Source organism: Drosophila obscura, unplaced genomic scaffold (genome assembly GCF_018151105.1).
Source record: "Drosophila obscura isolate BZ-5 IFL unplaced genomic scaffold, ASM1815110v1 contig_16, whole genome shotgun sequence".
Taxonomy (NCBI): Eukaryota; Metazoa; Arthropoda; class Insecta; order Diptera; family Drosophilidae; genus Drosophila; species Drosophila obscura.
In genome coordinates this window covers 133,534-147,108 of record NW_024542746.1, presented here as the reverse complement: position 1 = coordinate 147,108, position 13,575 = coordinate 133,534, and positions in this window count along the sequence as shown.

Sequence of the window (13,575 nt, the reverse complement as noted above, 5' to 3'; positions counted from 1 at the left end):
TCAGTTGGGGACGCATGTCGTTTCCCGACGTGTTTTGGCGCAAGCAATTTACGGTCCGTGTGCCGCGTTTGCCACATTCCCAGCAGAATAGGATGGAGGGATTATGGCAGTCGTATGCCGCATGCCCCGCTTCACCACACCGGCGACAGGCTGCGCGTGGGTTGATGATGGGGGTCGTGATCATGTGATGGGCTACTTCGGGATTCGCCGTTCTGTTTGGATGAGCTGGTGGTCTCCCTGGTGTGTCTGTCGATTCCCAATGGGGACTCAGAAATGGCGGCTGGTGCGAGTCGCAATTCCTCTGCTCTGAAGCCGGCCTTGCGTATCTTGGAGTGTTCCGCGGGGGTGCGAAAGTGGTCGGGATGGTCCGCTCTTGGATGCTCTCGAACTCGGTGGCCAACATTGTGAGCTGTGCTAAGCTTTGTAGTTCGTGTCGCCGCACATACATCTGGTATGCTGGCAGGGCGTTATCGTAGATCCTGTTTAGTTCCTTGGCTGCGTCGTACCTGGCGTGGTGCATGAGTAGACGTATCTCGATGAGGTAATCCTTGAACAGTTCTCCTCTCGCTTGCTTGCGGGCCTGGATTTGGTCTTCCAATTGTTCAAAGTACCGTGGCGGCAAGAAGAAAGTCAAGAATTCTTGGCGGAAATATTCCCATGAGCTGCCTTGTAGTTAGCTGGTGCGGTACCAGCGACTGGCCCGATCGGTGAGAAGCTCTGTCATGGCCCGAGGTAGCTGATTTGTGTCCACCCCATATGAGAGCGCACGTTCTTCGAGTAGTTCCAGAAATGTAAGTGGGTCGTCCTGTCCGTCGAACCTGATTCCCCATTTCCGAATCTGTTCCGCGATGTGGGCGGTGTGGCTGTGGTGGCGTCCATCTATGGAAGAGTCCATGGCTGGCACGATCCTCTGTGTGGGCGAGCGGCTGGTCTCCGTAACTGGAGGTCTGAGCAAATCGGCTGGCGTTACGATGCGTGGTGGGCCAGGTGTGCTGTATTCGGCCGCTGTGGGGACTTGTAACCCGGCTTTTGGGTCGGTTTTCCGCTGGTCCGACGGCCCAGGAGTGGTGGGCATGGGCGACTTGGAGCGTCCTGCTGGTCTGGCGTATTGCCGTTCGAGGTCGGCCAATCGAACCCAGGCATCCTGCGAGAGTGTTCCGGCGACTAGTGTGGCGAATCTCTTTCGTCGTTCCTCGACTGTTCCGTCGTTTCCGAATCCGAATTCCTCGGCCAGGGTTTCCAGCTCGTCCCGCCGGAGTTTGTAGATCCAGCCGGTTGTGACTCCTGGATTGGTATGGTGTCCCTCCGGGCAAAATTCGTCGGGTTGACCGGCTCCGTGGGCTTCCATGGTGTGTTTCTGTGGTTAGTAGCACTGACTTACGTGTTGTTGGTGGTATTTCTGCTTGCTGAGGTATGCTTTCAGCCTGTCCAGGGTCCACTACAAGACAATTTGTAGATCGCAGGTGACTTTCAGTTTCGGAGCGGCCTTGTCTGACCGAAAGAGAGGTAGGACGCAGGAGGAGCGTTTTGTTGCTGACAAAAAACTTCAAGAAAATCGTGGTTTTTGGTTTTGCTCGTGTTTATTTTTTATTACTTAATTCTTTGTGGGTTTGCTTATGAGGGATTACTCGCGGATCTAGTTACTTTGCCTTGGAGCCGTTGGACTGGGTAGTGCAGTGTCCTGGGTGTGTGACTGAGGGACTGCCTAGTGCAGTGTCTTGGGTGTTTTTTTTTTTTTTTGTATTTATTTAATGGCTTCCTCAATAGTGCTTATACCTAAGAACAATACAATGTGATACGAACAGTTGGGGGACAGATGGGGTAGGGGTCGTGCGACTAGCGGTACTGCCGCAAGGCATTGCTTCGCCCGCGCGGAGACACCTACTCCGTTTGCTCCTTCTGCCTTCTCTCCATGGCCCTGAGCGTTTTCATAACGCTCGCGGCGAACACCGCGGCAGCTTCCCAGATCCTCTGGTCTGCCAGCATCAGCGGCACCAGGTTGTTGACGCATATTGCAGACCCTGCAATGGCTTCAAGCTCCTGTCGCTCGTATGCGAACCGGTGGCACTCGAAGAGGACGTGCTGAGCGTCCTCCACTATGCCAGAGCCGCACTCCGGGCACCAGTCCTCCGTATCGTGCCCAAAGCGCTTGAGGTAGCTACGGAAGCAGCCATGCCCGCTCAGCGCCTGGGTTAGGTAGTGGTCTACCTGCCCGTGCTTCCTTCCGACCCAGGACGAGATGTGTGGGATGAGGGAGTGCGTCCTTCCATGGTCCAATGATTGTAGGAGGGTGGATGGAGGCTCGCTGGAATGTTCCCAAAGACCGTATGTCCCAGTAAATAAAAAGTCGGGGGCGTCAAATATAATTGGCGTGTATTTGCTGGTACAAGCTGAGGGTTGATGACGGTTGTGTAAAGGCGCGTAGGTGTCGAGAGACTATCGGAAGGAATATGCAAAAAAAAATAATAATTCCTTATACAGTCGTCTGTTAGTGGAAGCGGAACAAACGTGGGACTATGTATTTTGGGTAATTCGGCAGCTTGAATTTATTTCTTGTCTTCAATTTGGTGTTTGTGATACCGATAGTTTTTCTTAAATTTTGTCACCTCTAATTTCCCACGGACATACAATTCGACAATTGGCACCAAAAAAATGCGAAATCGCGGCGGAAATGCGCTGTGCCTGGGTGGAGGATAATTTGTTACGGAATTGGAGATAATATCCCGTATTGTGGCGACCAAAGTTATTGCTGGAACGCGTAAACGGCTCGGAATCGCAGATTTTTATTGTTAAATGTATGTGGATATGAGCGGAATGTATGTGTGGGACGCGGTATTTAAATACGGAGTGTGGTATTTTTGTATGTGCGTTATGTTATTTTTATATACATATGTATGGCTCCAACGATATAGATATAGATCGATCTATTGCAGCCAACTATGGAAATAATATGTGTATATAGATGTCGGAATAAAAATACTTAATAATTGTTGAGTAGGTTTTTAATATGTTAGCACTTGGATGTATGTATGTATGTGTATGTATTTATGGATGTATATATATATTTGTATGTTATTTTGGAGATGCGGAGCCGCTCTTGCTAATTGGAATGCACATATGTTTTAGTGAACTGGGGTGCAGTTGGATTTTGTCGAATATATTTAATTTTTCATAAATCATGCCCAGACAAAAACGAAATGGAAGAACTACCGTAGCACTGGTAGTTGGAGGCGACGGAACGGAGAACGGCCGGAATCGCCGATAATATGGCGTTGGCGAAAGAGAAGGAAGCACAGAGAAGGATAGCACTGTATGCACAGATATGTATATAAGAATATATATACATATATCGCGGAACTCGGACGTGGTGGGGAATAAATCAAAAAAACGCACTAGGAAGCGATTTGGGAAGACGAAATCGTACTTATCTTCGGAACGTAGCGATGTAATCCACCGATGCTTGCAGGTTGGACTCCTCCTTATAGGGAAGGCGAAGATCCGGCTCGACGTCCTCCATGCTGCTCCTTCTAGCGGCAGCCTTCAGCTCTGCCTTGCTGATTCCTGCTTCGTCGTCCTGCAGGGCGTTGTAAATTTCTCTGCGCTCCCGGATCAGCTCCCCTAGAGGAATATGCCCGGCGATGACCAGCGCTGCCTCGTCCGAGATGGTCCGGAACGCGCATGCGATCCTGATGGCGCATAGCCGATACGTGGCCTCCAGCCCCCGCATATAGCTTTTCACCGTTGCGGCCTTCGCCCGTTACAACGCTCGTCAGCAGCTTCCTCGTTGCCTGTTTTGGGCCTCTGGTGTTGAGCAGCAACCTCGAGAGCGATCCTACGGTTCCGCTGGCCTTCTTGTTGATGTACTCCAGGTGCTCCTTGAAGGATAGCCTCGTGTCTATGTGGACACCCAGGTATTTAATCGACCTTTGGGAGGTGATCGTGGTCCCTCCGACTTGCACGATGGCAGTCTCCACCGCTTTCCGGCTCGATATGAGCACAGCCTCCGTCTTGTGGGCCGCCAGCTCGAGGCCTGCTACCGCTAGCCACGATTCCACGGCTTGGATAGCCTCGTTGGCGAGGTTTTCCACGGCGGCAAGGTCCTTTGCGACCACCACTATCGCGACATCGTCCGCGAAGCCTACCAAGCTTGTGCTGGCTGTCATCGGCAACCTCAAAACTCCATCGTACATGGCGTTCCAGAGCAGGGGTCCCAAAACGGAGCCCTGCGGGACTCCGGCTGAGACATCGTATGCTCTGGAACCCAGACTCGTGTCCATCGTGAGTACCCTGGCGCTGAAATAGCTGTAAGCTATATTCAGCAGGTACCCCGGGATGTTGAAGCTTCTGAGGGCCTCCAGCGTTCGGCCCCAATCGGCAGAGTTGAAGGCGTTCCTTACATCTAGCGTCACCACCAGACAGTAGGACTTGCTTCCACCTCTCCACCTGGTTCCCGCGCATGCCTCCTTTGCCGTTTCTACCACTCTTGAGATGGCGTCCAGCGTTGACTTCCCCTTCCTGAAGCCGTATTGGCCCGGGGAGAGACCGCCAGCCGCTTCGATGGCTGCACTCAGCCTCGTTGCAACCACCTTCTCGAAGACCTTCCCGATGGTGTCCAGCAGACAGATGGGCCTGTAGGAGGAGGCCTCTCCTGGTGGCTTGCCCGGCTTGGCCAGAAGTAGCAGCCGCTGCCTCTTCCACCTCTCGGGGAACGTGCCCTCCTGTAGGCACTGGTTAAACAGGCCAGCAACCTCCGTCGGGAGCAGCGCTAGCGCCAGCTTTAGCGCCCTGTTGGGGATCGCATCTGGGCCCGGTGCCTTCTTGGGCTTTAGGCGTCTGCCCGCACGCCGTACCTCGTCTTCCGTGACCTCGGATATCTCGCCTCGTCTTAACTCCGACCGTGGAGAGCTCACGACCCGTTGCCCTCGTGGGAACAGGGCGCTAACTATCCCCTCCAGCTCCTCGGGATCAGTTGGGGCTTTGCCTCCCGCGTTGATCCTCTTCACCACCATCTGGTACGCACGTCCCCAGCGATCTTCTTCAACTGCATCGCACAGCTTGAGGAAGCATTCCCTCTTGCTGCTCCTGATGGCTGTCTTCAGCTCCTTTCTTGCCGCCTTGTAGCGCTCGCTGCAGCTGTCCAGGCGCGAAGTGCCCCTAGCCCGTTGCAGAAGCCTTCTGGCGCGGAGGCATGTTCTGCGGAGTTCAGCGATCTCCTCGCTCCACCAGAACACCGGCACTTGGTGCGACCGGAATGTCCGCCTCGGGAGCATGCTTTGGTCGCATGCGCCCTCCATCCGCTTCTGTCGCCGAGAAGCTTCCCAGTGCGTCTGCGAAGATCTGCGGCCTCAGCGTGCACCGAGCACTGGATTGCCTCGTGGTCGCTGGCGGTGTAGACCTCGCTGACCTTCCATCGAGCGTGGCGTGCCAGCGCGCTGCTGGCGTATGTGATGTCAATGACTGACCCCGTGCCTGCCCTGCTGAAGGGTTGCCGGGACCCTTCGTTTAGCAGGACGATGTCCAGCGTGGCGAAAGCCTCTAGCACCGTGCGACCTCTGGCATTGGTACGGGAGGACCCCCATTCCTGGGCCCAGGCATTGAAGTCGCCCCCGACCACGACGTTGCTCCGTCCTCTCAGGTCGCTGCACAGATCGTCCAGGATCCTGCTGAAGCTCTCCAGCGAGAGACTGGGCGCCAGGTAGCAGCTGTACAGCCACGTACCTCCAACGTTCGCCCGGACGAATCCTTCTGCTGACTTGGCGTCGCGCATCTGTGGAGCATTCACTCCGCAGAGCCACAGGGAAGCTTTGCCAGTGCTGTCCGTGGCCCACACGCTGCTGCTCCCCACCTTGTAGGGTTCGCTGAGGATTGCCACCTCCGAGCCCAGCTCACGCACCGTCTGCGCCAGGAGATCCTGCGCCGCCCTGCAGTGATTCAAATTTAGTTGGATCAACTGCATGAGGATCTGGCGTTCTTGACCCCGCTGCTTGCGGCTGGGCAGCTCCTACTGCCTGCCTGATGCCTTGTCTCCTTCATCCCAGCTGCTGAGCAGATAAAGCACGATGGCTCCTTGCTGCACTCGGCTGCCTTGTGCCCCTGTCCACCGCATTTGATGCAGCAGCCGCTCCTGTCCACCGAGCTCTTGCAATTACTTGCAATATGCCCGGGTTCCAGGCACCTGTAGCATCTTGGGAGACCCTCTCTTTCTCGGATCCTGCAGACGGTCCAGCCGATCCGCACCTCGCCGCGCTCCAAAACGGCTTTGCCCACGGAAAAGGGCAAGCTGACCACCGCCAACTGTGACTCCGAGTAGCCTTGTCGCAAGCTCCGCACTCGGATTTGGCCCTCCTCGATTTTGTGCTGGCTCGCAATGGCGCCGCAGATCTCCCGCTCCGTTGCGAGGGAGTCGTGGTCGCGTATCTCCAGCACGACCACCTTGGAGTCCTCCGTCATGGCACGCACCGTCGCTGCGTCGCCGAGGACCCGCGCGATGCTGTCCTTCATGGCCTCCGCACTCTCTGCGCTGCCTTTGGCCACCTCCAGCAGTAGTTTGCCGTTGAGGGTTCGGCGTACCTTGCTTACGCAGCTTCCTAGGTCCGACAGTTGGTTGTCTTCCCTTCTGGTCACCATGGCCAGCACCTCGCTGTACGACTTCCCGCCCGCTTGCACTATGACAGCGTCTGGGCGTGCGCGACGTGCTGTCCTCGGCTTTTTAGCCACCACCTTCCATGCGCTCTCCGAATTTTCCTGGCTTTCAGGCTTCCTGGCGGGCTTCCGGGCTGGCTTCCTGTCCGGCTTCCTGACGGGAGGCTGTGCCGGCTCCGCTACCAGTTCTTCCGACACGGCTGGGTGGCTTAGCCTTCGCCACGGCTCCGTCTGCGCTGCGGCCTCCTTGGTCCAGACTTTCGTGGTCTGCTGCTCCTTCTCAACGCTCTGTGTGCTCTGTAAGCATTTCGGGCACAGGGTTTCCGCGTCGTGGCCTTCTTGCCCGCCTTCTCCCTTGGCGGCTGCTCGCCTGGCCTCGAGGATGCTCGAGTGCAGCGCCTTCATGCGCACGAACGTCGCCCTCGTAGGCATGGTTATGTGGCGCGCTGTTTTGTCCATCATTTTGATGGACACCTCCTGCAGCAACTCCCCCAGTTCCACTAGGTTCTCCAGACAGGTTGCCTCCTGGGAGGCCTTACTCTTTTTTGGCGGCGTCGTTCTCTGGCAGCTTGCCGGGCTGGCAGGATCTCGCGTCCTCTTCGGGGTCTCCCTCGAGTCCGGGTCCGAGCTCTGTCCTGCTGCTGTGGACGACTTGGGAGCTGGCGAACGGCTGAGCTTGCTGCCCTTTCCGAACGCCAGTGCCTCACCTTCAGGCGCCTCTTCCGTCGGTTGGCGTGGCAATCTTGCCAGTGCCGAGCTGCCCACGAAAGGGTTCCTGGCTTCCATCTTTTCTTCTAGGCCTGCACTAGACGGCTCCCGCGCTGGCCACGGATTTCCCCTTGGCTGAACGATGGGGGATATACCGCCCCTCCCCGGTCCTCGGCGTCCCGCTGACCGGGACACCGCCTGGGCGGGGGATCGGAGGATGGTCGGATCCGTGACCTTTTCCCACGTGCCGCCTGTGCAGCCTCGAAGTATGCACTTCTATTTTTGCCTCGCACTCACCCTGGGGGTATGCAAGGCTTTGCAAATTGCAAATTGTTGCACCCTGACAGCTTCTGCTTGCTACGGTGGAGTCAAAGACTCTATAACACAACAAGATGCGTAACGACCATACTGCTGAAAAGCACACGAAATTTTTAGCGTGGATTTTCGATGTGGATTTTCGATTTGTCTATGTGTGCGTTGTCTTGTCCGTGTTTGAGCGCTTGGTTGTGTGAGTGCATTTTTTCGTATGTTCTGTCGCAACAAAGGAATCAAGGTGACATATTGACGACTTTATTTCTCCTAAGCCCGTGGCGCAGCGTACTAAGTGGCTGACTGCAAAGCGAAATTAAGCGATTTTAAGCCTCACTCAGTGCAAGTTTATTTATTTTTATCTTTTTTTTTTTGTTTTTTTTTCTTTAACCAACTCTATCTAAAAATTAACTAATTTTCCCAAAATATACAAAAATTAATATACGCTAAAAATCATTTCAACAATGCCTTCCAAATCTACTTTGTTGAATATCTTTTAAACGGAGTAGGGCAGGGCTGGATCAAGCCTCAACGGCGCCCCCAATTTGGGGGCCCCTCCTTTTTTTCCCGCCCCTGCTTTTTTCATTTAGAATAACTTATAATTTTTTCCTTTTTTTGATTATTCTGTATTTTTTTTTTTTTTGCTAATTTTCAGTGGCTATTATATTTGTTATTTTTTATTTGGAATTTTGTTTTATTCATGGCATTCATTATTAAGTATATTTAATTTTAAAATAAAGATAACGCCAAAAAAAAAATCATCACCTTTCGCTGCGAATTGAACTTGACTCACACTTTCCGTACGCAAGCAACTTCGCCACTGCACCACCGTCCGTATTTCTTTTCCTAAGCAGTTGCAGTAACTTAATTTCGTTTTCATCATTAAGAATTGTGCAGCTTTGACGAAATTTGGATTCAGAGTCAGAATTTCAGACGGCAAAAATTGTAGAACACACACATACATACATATGTACATATGTGTGTGCATGCCCGAGAGTAACAACGAATTCTAAAAATAGAATACATTTTGTGTAGCGCACTCACACATACGCAAGTGTGGAGTTAGATTTCTTTTAAAATTGTGCTGCTGTCATACATTTTTTTCTTCCTCGTTACGCATCTTGTTGGGTTATAGAGTCTTTGGTGGAGTGGTAGCCGATATGTGCCAGCTGGGGGTTTTTTTCCGCTTTCTAGCACTGTCCGAAGCAGTCAGCTGTTTGGTAAGCCGGCGAGGAAAGAAAAATGCAGAAATTGCGCGTGGAAATTATTTGTTGTTGTGCCCCGTAAAGGAGAAACTCAGGAGAGAGCGAGGACAGTGAACAAAGCCCCCTCCGCCCCTCCTCCTGGGATGGAGCTCCGCCTTGCCGCCTGTAAAAGCGCTCGGAGATCTTCCCCTGGCGCGCAGGCTTGGCTCGGTACGTAGCCCTGCCCTTCGCGTTCCTCTCTCTCACTCTTTCCCTGTTTCTTTAGGGTGATCCTCGCCTGCAACTTAACGATAATTTTATGCTAGCTTGACTTATTGTGAAATAACGCCAATGATATCTCTCATTGCGAAATTGTGTCGGCTTGGCTTATTGCAACATTGTAGGCTGCTGATTTCACAATTGTCTCAAGAGGTGGGGTGTTGTTGATCGAGAGTTCTTAATTAATTGTGTGCTTAAGACCATTTTATTTCCGGGGTGCTGACACACCGCTATTTGTGGAGAACCGTGGCTAGAGCCATGGTTCGCTAGCTCGGTGTATATCAGTTTGGTTATTGTCTCCCGCCAGCGTGGATGCGCTGACCCTTCGCCGTTTGTGACGAGCCATGGCTAGAACCATGGTTCGTTACAAGAGTAAGGAGATCAATAATACAAACTTCCTGAATGAGAGTAAGGAAAGTGATAAAATAAATATCCTGAATGAAAGTAAGGAGAATTATATAGATTGTATCCTGAATGAGAGTAAGGAAAGTGATAAAATAAATATCCTGAATGAGAGTAAGGAGAATAATATAGATTGTATCCTGATTGAGAGTAAGGATTGTGATACAGTTTGTAACCTGAATGAGAGTAAGGAAAATAATAAGGTATTTATCCAGAATGACAGTATGGAGAAAAGATTTGACTCGAAACAGCCTAGTGACAGTAATGAGAGTATTTCTAGAAGAAGCGATAGGCTAAAGAACCGGCCTCAAATATCATACAAGGAAGACGAAATCGATTACAATAATTATATTTTAAATGCTCATACAATATTTAGTGATATTCCAAGTTCATTCGAAGAAATACAAAGTAGGAGTGACAAATCTTTATGGGAGGCCGCTATTAAAACTGAATTGGATGCCCATGAATTTAACAATACCTGGTCGATTGTTAGGAAGCCTGAGAATATTAACATTGTTGACAGCAAATGGGTTTTTACGTTAAAGCCTAGTACTCAGACGCGCTAAATTTTCAGTCGACCGAAAGTGCTATATATTCCGCTCGGTTCCTAGTGTGACCTAAGTTGGCAAAATGTATGCTCTACGGTTACACTGTTTGGTGTTTGTTTACAAACAGAAATCTGTTTAAATTTCAAATGTTTTGCTAAAGTAAGCAGAAATGTCTTATTTGTGGGCGCTGCGGAGCTGTAGGGCGATAATGCACACGGCACTATTGAATAAATCCGATCCTGCAGGAAAGAAATGAAATCAACATGGTCTTAATCTCCTTTTTAAAGATTAAAATGAGTACCGGGTATAAAATTAATAAATAATAATATCCATACAATCGGTATTCATTCGACTCCCTAATTAAATTTAATTTATCTTCATTATTGCACTTTTTAGCTGGCTTGCACTTGTTTCCTTCCATATTTAATGTGTGTGTGTTTTTGTGTCATGTCATTAGACGACGGAAATTGAAAATTTTCAATGTTCCGATCGAGATGGGAAAATACCATCGGTTGCTTTTCTAGTATGTATCGAATGGCTTTTTCTCGGAACTGAGTACCGGTCTGCGAAACGCCTGCTACGAAATATTCGGTCGACCGAAAAACAGGGATGATTTCTTATCGGTTTCATACGAATATCATCCCTGATTTCGGTCGACGGAAAATTTAGCGCGTCTGAGTACTAGGCTTAAAGTCTGACGAATTTGGTACTCCAAAAAGATACAAAGCTAGATTAGTGGCGCGTGGGTTCACGCAGAAATATCTTATTGATTATGAAGAAACATTTGCTCCTGTGGCTAGAATAGCAAGTTTCCGTTTCTTATTATCCATTTCAATCCAATATGATTTAAAAGTACATCACATGGATGTAAAAAGTGCATTTCTTAATGGAAAGTTAAAAGAAGAAATATTTATGAGAGTGCCCCAAGGTGTGTTATGTAGTGCTAATAGTGTATGTTAATTGAATAAAGCAATTTACGGTCTCAAACAAGCAGCAAGATGCTGGTTTGAGGTATTTGAGCAAGCACTAAAAGAGTGTGGGTTTGTAAACTCACCGGTTGACCGATGTATTTATGTTCTGGACAAGGGCGATGTGAAAAAGAATATATATTTACTTCTTTATGTGGATGATTTGTGGCAACAACCAGCAGACATAGAAAAGATGAAATGTTTCAAATCATATTTAATGAACAAGTTCAGAATGACTGATTTGGAAGAAATTCGATATTTTATTGGAATAAGAATAGAAATTGGTGATGAAAAAATACTTTTAAGCCAATCTACTTACATCAAAAAGATTTTGAATAAGTTCAAAATGATGGATTGCAAATCAGTCAGTACTCCCCTTGCAAGCAAGGTTAATTATGAATTATTAAATTCAGATGAATTTTATGATGCGCCTTGTCGGAACTTAGTCGGTTGTCTTATGTATGTAATGTTATGTACACGTCCAGACTTGGCCACTGCTGTTAACATTTTAAGTCGGTATATGAATAAAAATAATGCAGAGTTATGGATATGTTTGAAAAGGATTCTTAGATATCTAAAAGGGAATATTGTCATGAAATTAGAATTTAAGAAAAATTTGAGTTTTGAAAATATATTTGTTGGATACGCAGATTCTGACTGGGGAGGAAATGAAATTGACAGGAAGAGTACAACTGGGTATCTATTCAAAATGTTTAACCAAAATCTTATATGCTGGAATACAAAAAGGCAAAATTCAGTAGCTGCCTCATCGACCTAGGCAGAATACATGGCCTTGTTCGAAGCTGTAAGAGAAGCTTTATGGTTGAGTGGTGGTTGTGTGCTGTGCCAAAATAAAGTAATATAATTGATAAAACTAAAACTAACTACGCATATATTATTATTTAAAAGAGGAATCCCAACAAAAACCGACCCAATAGCCGGGTTACAAGTCAGCACCGCGGCCGAATACAGCACACCTGGCCCACCACGCATCGTAACGCCAGCCGATTTGTCCAGACCTCTAGTTACGGAGACTAGCCGCTCGCCCACACAGAGGATCGTGCCAGTCATGGACCCTCCCAATAAAGGCTTCATTTATGCCAATGCCTAAATAAGTTAAAACGAGAAAGAACGTGTGAGTCGTTTCTAAAGACGCGACTCTACTTATACCCGTACTCAGTCAGTATTTACATTTTTAGGCATATGATTTTTTAGAATTTTAAAATTAACAAAAAAAATTTTACATTTTACATTTTTTTGCTACATCTGTTATCTACATCTACAATGTATATTTTACATCAGACATGTACATTATAGATGTACTATTCATATTCTACATCTTTTCCGCGGCAGAGTGTGCGAGCGAGATGGAAAATGAGTTGCGTTGTCGTTGGCTGGAGGGGGCAGGGGAAGCAACTGAAAATTAATTTCGTCATTCTGGCTATAATTATGATCCGATCTAGTTCAGATTTGGCAATTTGGCCTGGGCAGTCGCCGGTCGGCACTTCGGTGAATGTACAGGTCTGCGGGGGGAAGGGAAACAGCCATAGATCGCCAGAGGATGCCTGGGCAGTCGCCGGGTGGCACCTCGGGGAAACTACAGGGCAAGGGGAAGGAGAGTAGGCGCAGAGACCCTCCCAAAGATACCTGGGCAGTCGCCGGGCGGCACTTCGGGGAAGGTACAGGTCTGCGGGGGGAAGGGAAACAGCCATAGATCGCCAGAGGATGTCTGGGCAGTCGCCGGGCGGCACCTCGGGGAAAGTACAGGGCAAGGGGAAGGAGAGTAGGCGTAGAGACCCTCCCAAAGATACCTGGGCAGTCGCCGGGTGGCACTTCGGGGAAGGTACAGGTCTGCGGGGGGAAGGAAAACATGCACATATCGAGAGAGGATGCCTGGGCAATCACCGGGCGGCACCTCTGGAAAAACTACAGGGCAAGGAGGGTTGGTGGGGGGGGGAACACGCACAGATCAACAGAAGATGCCTGGGCAATCGCCGGGCGGCACCTCTGGAAAAACTACAGGGCAAGGGGGGAAACACGCACCGATCGACAGATGAAGACGCGCTGGTAGTTATTTAAGTTCCATTTTTATTTTATCTCTTCTTCTTCTTCCTCTTCTCCTGCCTAACCGCACCGCTCGCCAGCCCTCTTCCTCACGACGGTGAGACTTGCTCACCCTTTCCTAGCTCGCCGTCAAAATCTGTCTTCTTTTTCGTCTTCTTGGCTGCTTCCACTGGCACGTCCGTTCAGCTCGCTGGTCTGGAATATATCTCCTCGTTTTCCATGTGCTTGCGATCTTATAAACCCACCCTTGTGGTGCTGGTGGTCGCTCTCTGCTCTCCCGCTCTCTGTGCTGATGCTGGTGGTAGAGCTTTCGCTCTCTGCTCTCCCGCTCTCTCTGTACAGATGTTGGTGGTTGAGGTTCGTGTCTCCACTCTGTACTGATGTTGGTGGCTGAGGTTCATGTCTCAACTCTGGAGCTTTTATCAGTGCTATCAGTGATGCCCGAGCGATCACTGTGCTTTTTCCTCCCAT